This window comes from Hibiscus syriacus, unplaced genomic scaffold (assembly GCF_006381635.1).
Source record: "Hibiscus syriacus cultivar Baekdansim isolate YM2019G1 unplaced genomic scaffold, ASM638163v2 tig00112762_pilon, whole genome shotgun sequence".
In the NCBI taxonomy this organism is placed as follows: domain Eukaryota; kingdom Viridiplantae; phylum Streptophyta; class Magnoliopsida; order Malvales; family Malvaceae; genus Hibiscus; species Hibiscus syriacus.
Window position 1 is genome coordinate 780058 of NW_024063399.1, and position 6190 is coordinate 786247.

The 6190-nt window shown below is 35.7% G+C and overlaps 1 pseudogene; it reads right to left on the reverse strand.

Moving 5' to 3' along the window:
* Positions 1–1466: 1466 nt before the first annotated feature.
* On the reverse strand, positions 1467–5375 carry LOC120183487 (annotated as a pseudogene).
* Positions 5376–6190: the final 815 nt, after the last annotated feature.

Here is a 6190-nt window from a genome sequence, read left to right on the forward strand (position 1 = left end):
TAGAAAACTAAGTTTTGAAGAAAAACTTTAATATTGTCTATAAAAAATTAATAAATAGTATAATATTAAACTTTTCCTTTTAGCTAACAACATATATATATAATATATGGGAAATATTTAGGGTTTGTGTCACTCTTCTTTTTTTTAGGGTTTGTATAATTTTATATAAATTAGATTAAGTTTTTTTTAATCTTTGTTTAGCTAATAACAACATCGGTTTTGTTGCTTATCGTTCATCGTAAGTTTTTTTAATAATTAATAAGAATAATTCTATTTTTATTATTCATTTTGCTTTGTTTATGTGGTACGTTTTTCTCTGTTTTTACTGTACGTTTTTTTATCTTTTTTTCTCTATAGCGATTGATATTTCCTTTTATTTTATTTTTTTCTCAGGGTTAGATCTAACGACACCACGATTGAACAAATGTAACGCTTATTTATAATCATGTTATCATGTTGATCTTTATTGTTATGGACTTTCAGATTGAATTCAGATACATGATGCATTCCTGGATAGTTTCTCACTATGTTTAGCTTTGATTTGTGGTTTTTGATAATCTTTCAATAATTTAATTACCTTGTATCAATATTAATGAAAAATGTCAAAATTACATATTTAGGGTATGTTTGTTTACTTCAGAATGATTTAGTGCTGAATGATTCAAATATTGAATGATTTAGAGGCTCTGAATGTGACATGCTGTTTGTTTATTGGCTCTGAATCATTCAGAATGTACTTCTGTGCAGAATCATTCAGCACTGTTTTGTTGAATCAATCAGCACTGAATCATTCAGAGATACGAAACAAACGCGCTGAATGCTGAACAGTTTAGCATTCAGCGATGAATGATTCCATTAAGAGGCAAACAAACAACCCCTTAATTCACGTTAATAATTATAAATCTTTATTATAATTTTAGAAATTTTCAAACGGTTTCAATTTTAAAATATATACTATTTCGGCACATAGTTGGAAAGAGTGCACTTTATATCTCTACTGAACTAATTGGTCTAATTAATGTCCTAGTCATTCTATTTATTAAAATATAGTTGGTCTAATTCAAGTTTTAGTATTGGTGTGTTAATAATATTACAATTGGTGTGTTAATTATTACTATTGGTGTGTAATAATATGGAATGCTCATTGACAATATGTTTATAGTATTGACAAAATAATAATTAAATTCTATACTATCACTTTAACGATAATAATTAATAATAATTTCACTTTCATCTACAAAAAAGCGATTAGGACATTTTTGTTCACTCATGGTAAAGTTGTTTGTTTTATTTACAAAAGTCAGTGTCGATATAGGGACATGGAGGCCCTAAAACTCTAAGACAACATAATGTTTGTGTTTTTTAACGCCATAAGAGGAATTAGGTACAGACACATTGTGTGCAAAAGCAAGGTAGTGCAGACCTTTTAAGTAGGGCAGATGGGGAAATTTCTAAACAAATGCAATGCACACATACACTCAAAGATGGTATAGATGACAAGTATAATTCAAGTTCATCTTCTCCAGAACCAAGAGACAGAAGCGTTGTGAAGACCCACGAGCTAATCAAGTGTCTGATCAAAATACAAAGAAAGGCAAGAAAGATACGAAACTAGTCATACAATTACTACCACAAACTCATATAAAGCGCAATTGTAGGCGAGACCGACATGCTCCAGACAATGCAGAAGGATGCACTTCACCTAGCTGCAAAGACTCTTGACATCTTCGAAGCCACTGAATCAACCGATATAAGCCCAATTTATATAAAAAAAAAATGGTGAGGCTCTAAGCTTTCGTTTACAGGAACATGGTATGGGACATTGGATTCATGAGAAACTAAAAACAGTGTGCATCTTGTTGTCTGTTCTGTGTGCAGGATTTTGAGAGGGCGTATTGACCTGGGTGGCAAATGGCAATGTGTTGCAGTGACGGATTTTAGTTCACACAATCATGGCTGCATCATACACTCCTGCATTGGCAGTTTAGAGATCTCGCCCTTCAGGGGTGCAGTAAACCAAGCACGTGAGGCAAATTTGTTCCCGATGTTAGGGGCTTTAGAGGCTTAGACTGTCCCAACTTTAATGATTTTCTGTTTGCCTGGTACCTTGAAAAAGGAGGAAACAAGGTCGAAAATCAGTTCTAAGTTCAGCAAATCGCCAAGCATAATATTAATGAATAAAGACAAACACGGCTCCATCATCGACTGAGAAAGCAGTTGTTTCTGAAAGAGAGAAAGATTACCAAGCATTTCAGAGAGTAAGGACAGATGGCGGGGCATCCCTCCTTGGACCTGCAATCGAACGATAAACATAGACTTTATCAGCTTGACTATCATCACTTCCATCCTCCTTCATTACCTCAACATTCAACCGAGGCATCTCCCTCGCAAGTAGCCTACAACCATTCATTGTCACATTGCAGGCTGACATCCAAAGTGACCTCATAGATTCGTATTTCTCCAAACCCGACAGCAGTGCAGCGTTTCCGAACGGGCAGTCTCTTACTCGAGTTTCCTTAGTTTTGGACAACCACCCAGAACACACTGCATCCCCCAGTCACTGCTGCCGGCAAAAGCCACTGACAGCGTCTCTAAGTTCTTAGCATACCTACCAATATACTCGAATGTCAGATCAGTTAAGCGACCTGAAACTGAAAGCCTCTGAAGTTTAGTGCAGGTTTTAACCACAGCACCAAAAGCTTCATCCATAGGTTCATTTGTGAGATGATCAGGTTGACCTGGGTTCATTATGCATAATCGGAAATGTGTAAAATCGGGGCAGTTCTGTACAATGGTTGCTACGGCAGCATTCGTCATTTGACGACAGAAATAGAGGACATAATGGAGTCTTGGGCAACCAAAAGACACCGCCACAAACCCAGCTTCGGTGACTCCATGGACAATTTCATCATCAAACGGATCAGAAGGAAAACTCGCAGTTCCTCGAGCAAAGGGCAGTTCAATCCAACCGCTTCCAGTCCTTCGTCTTCGACCGTGTCCAAGACCTATAAAAAGAAAATTTTACAAAGATCAGCTCACCACAATTTTTTTGTTCAAACAACAGAGGAAAAAAAGGAAAGACTAGAATTAAAGGAGTCTTCTTACCCATAGGCATTTAAGTCGTCGACAGTGAGGAAGAAGCTTAGCCAGTTCAACACTTTGCAAAGCAGCATAGCTCAAGTTCAAGAACGTTAGATACGTGCATGCAGGGTACAAGGCGGGAGATATATGCCCTTGGCATCCCACAGACCAGATAGCGTATGCATATTCTTGCAATTACTTAACGCGCTTTCGAGCTCTTCGTATTCACGCACAGTAAGTTCCTGCGAGAACGAACCCGTACGAGCTCAGCTAATCGAGGGGCATTAACAAGAAGTCTCTGTAATTGTTCCAAGGACACGCTCCGGTTCAACTTTAAGACCCTCATCGACTTGCACCTACTGACGAGCTTTTCGAGCTCATCGAAATTAATATCACTAGTCAAGTTGGCAAAGTTGAGTGCTTCCAACGACGTGAAGCTCTCCGGGAAGCAGCTCAACCAACTACCTCCTATATCATCAATGCCATTCTCCTGTATGTCAAGCTCAGTCAAGTTCCTGCAACCGAAAATCGGAAGTTAGAAACCGAACTTTGGAGCAGACTTAAACATGTCTACAGGCAAATTAGCGGTAAGAAACCAAGTAGGTGACTTTGTTAATCGATTGTTCCTAAAGAACTGATAAAGATATAATTCTTCCAGCCAATGAGAATAGGCATATCAGGGAAGGATATGCCTACAATAAATGCATAATAAAGTTCAAATGTCACATCCAATAAAAAGAGCACAAAGAAAGTGAAAGCATTGGGAAAGTAGGAGCTGTTTCATTTCAAGTTTCCACTAAAAATCCTTATTATTCCTCTATTAAAGGATAAAAAATATACATAAATAGTCATTAAACTATGTTAAAATGATATTTTTTATCATTAAAATTTCAAAAATTATAAAATAATCGTTAAACTTATCAACCAGTTATAAAATAATTATTGTACATTATATACAGTGATAGATTTTAATAAATTTAAAACCTATTTTATACCATCTCAATAAATTTAATCGGATAATCTCTTGTAAATATTTATCTTTCGATTAAAAAATAAATATTTTTCTAAACCTTAGGAAAAGGAGATTTCCATCAATCTTCTGTTTCATCTCAAGTAGAAATTAGTTATATAAGTATGGGTTTCAGCCTCATACTTGAAAGAAGCATTAGATCCGTGAAATAATATTAAGAATTTGAATTTTATCGTTGTAAATAAAGTAAGCTGACATTAGAGGATTATTCTAATAATAGAACTCTATAATATTAGATACGAATTAATTCATAATATCAATAATTAAACTAAAAAATCTACTTTACATCTCTAATGAACTTAAAACAGTATTTTAATGGATTGAAGCCATAACTGTACCGTAAAAGTAGAAGTATTTTCTATTTTACCATGTAATTTCCCAATAATGCAAGACGACATCAATAATAAGACTTACATGGGATATGCTCCTTGAAAATCACAGCAAAAACGTCACATCCCAGGAAATGAACATACAATAACTCAAAAGGGAGATTTTTTCAACGATTTCCATCACTGGAAAATGAAAAAGAAAGGGTTTTTATTAAAGTATAACTAGCGACGAACTTACTTGCAATGAGTGGCAATGGCGGCGAGTCCGTTAGTGCTGAAACCGTCGCAGCTTAAAAGAGAAAGCTTTGAAGTTAGGAAAAGACACGGCGAGGAACTCCAAGCTTTGGTCGCTGATCGCCATTCGCTTGAGCCTAAGCTCTTCGAGGAACGGATACTTGGCCGCGAAAACGACCAGCACGCGTGGATATTGGCGCCCCAGTTTTCCGGCACCAGGTTGAAATCGGAAAATCTAGGCTTCCCCTTCAACGTCACGCTCCTGATTCTCGGGAACCGCCGCACGACGATCTCCGGTGAAACGGAGTAACAGTTCCCGATGAAAACGTGGGTCCTCGACCACCGTTCCGCGTGATACCAGTCCTTGCAAACCAAAGAGAGGGAGCTCCGGTCCCTGTGAGATTTTAAAAGTGACAGAACTCGCTCAAGCACTTCGTCCGGAAATGAGGACCGGCGAGCTGACTCGTCCGAGTTCACCGAGTCCTTGGACCTCTTAAGCTCGGATGATTCCATTTCAACGACGAAGATCAAGCTTTAAAGCCGGGCACAATTACCCGAACCGGAGACCCAAACTGAAAATGAAAGCTTTTTCTCTCTTTTTTTTCAGATTATAAATGTAAAAAGCTTTGATTTATGAATGAGCTAAAGAAGAAGGAAAAGCAGTACCTTGCGTATTATGGCAAAAGGAGCAGAGGAAATGTATAAATAAATCAGTTTACGAAAAAAGTTCAAGCTTTTTTTATTATTTTATTCTTTTATTTAATAATTGCTGATTACATTATTTTAATAATAATACATGGGTCATTAAATTTAAAAATGAGATGCAATTATTGATTTTATTATTTAAATATAGTGATTATATAAATTATGTATGAGTAAACCACATTAATAGTCATTAATATTTGAATAAATTTTCGTTTTTCCACTATAATTTTAAAATTAACAAGTTAGTACTAATTTATTTAATTTATTATAAATCGATTATTCGTCGTTAACCATGGTCACTGCAGTAACGAAATATTGATGTTAGCGACCGTCACTTCAGTAATGAATACTGATGCGGAAGCGTTAAATGGATGATTTTGCGCTATTTTTTTATGCATTTGACTTCTAAAGCTTTTGATCGGGTTTAAGAAATAAATTGAAAGAAAAAAGTTTCTCTTCTTTTCTCAGTTCCCTACAACTATTGAACTTTCGAAAGCCGTTCTAAAACTTCTCATGCTTGAAATCATATTAAAATAAACATTTTGACTACTTTATTCACTCATTCTGTGCTTGTACGAAAAGAAAAGAGGTAAAATAATTATTATTATTTTTTGAGGTCTCAATTTGAGTATTAAGAATATTAGAGCGTGAGTATTTAATATCAATGATTGATAATTATTTTTGAACATATATTGTTTTGTACTTATCGCGGATTAATAAAAAAAAGAAAATAATGAGGAGGCTCTTCATGAAATCTCCATCTCCAACAAATAGCACTCCTAGTTCTCCACTTCACCGTACTATCACCGAC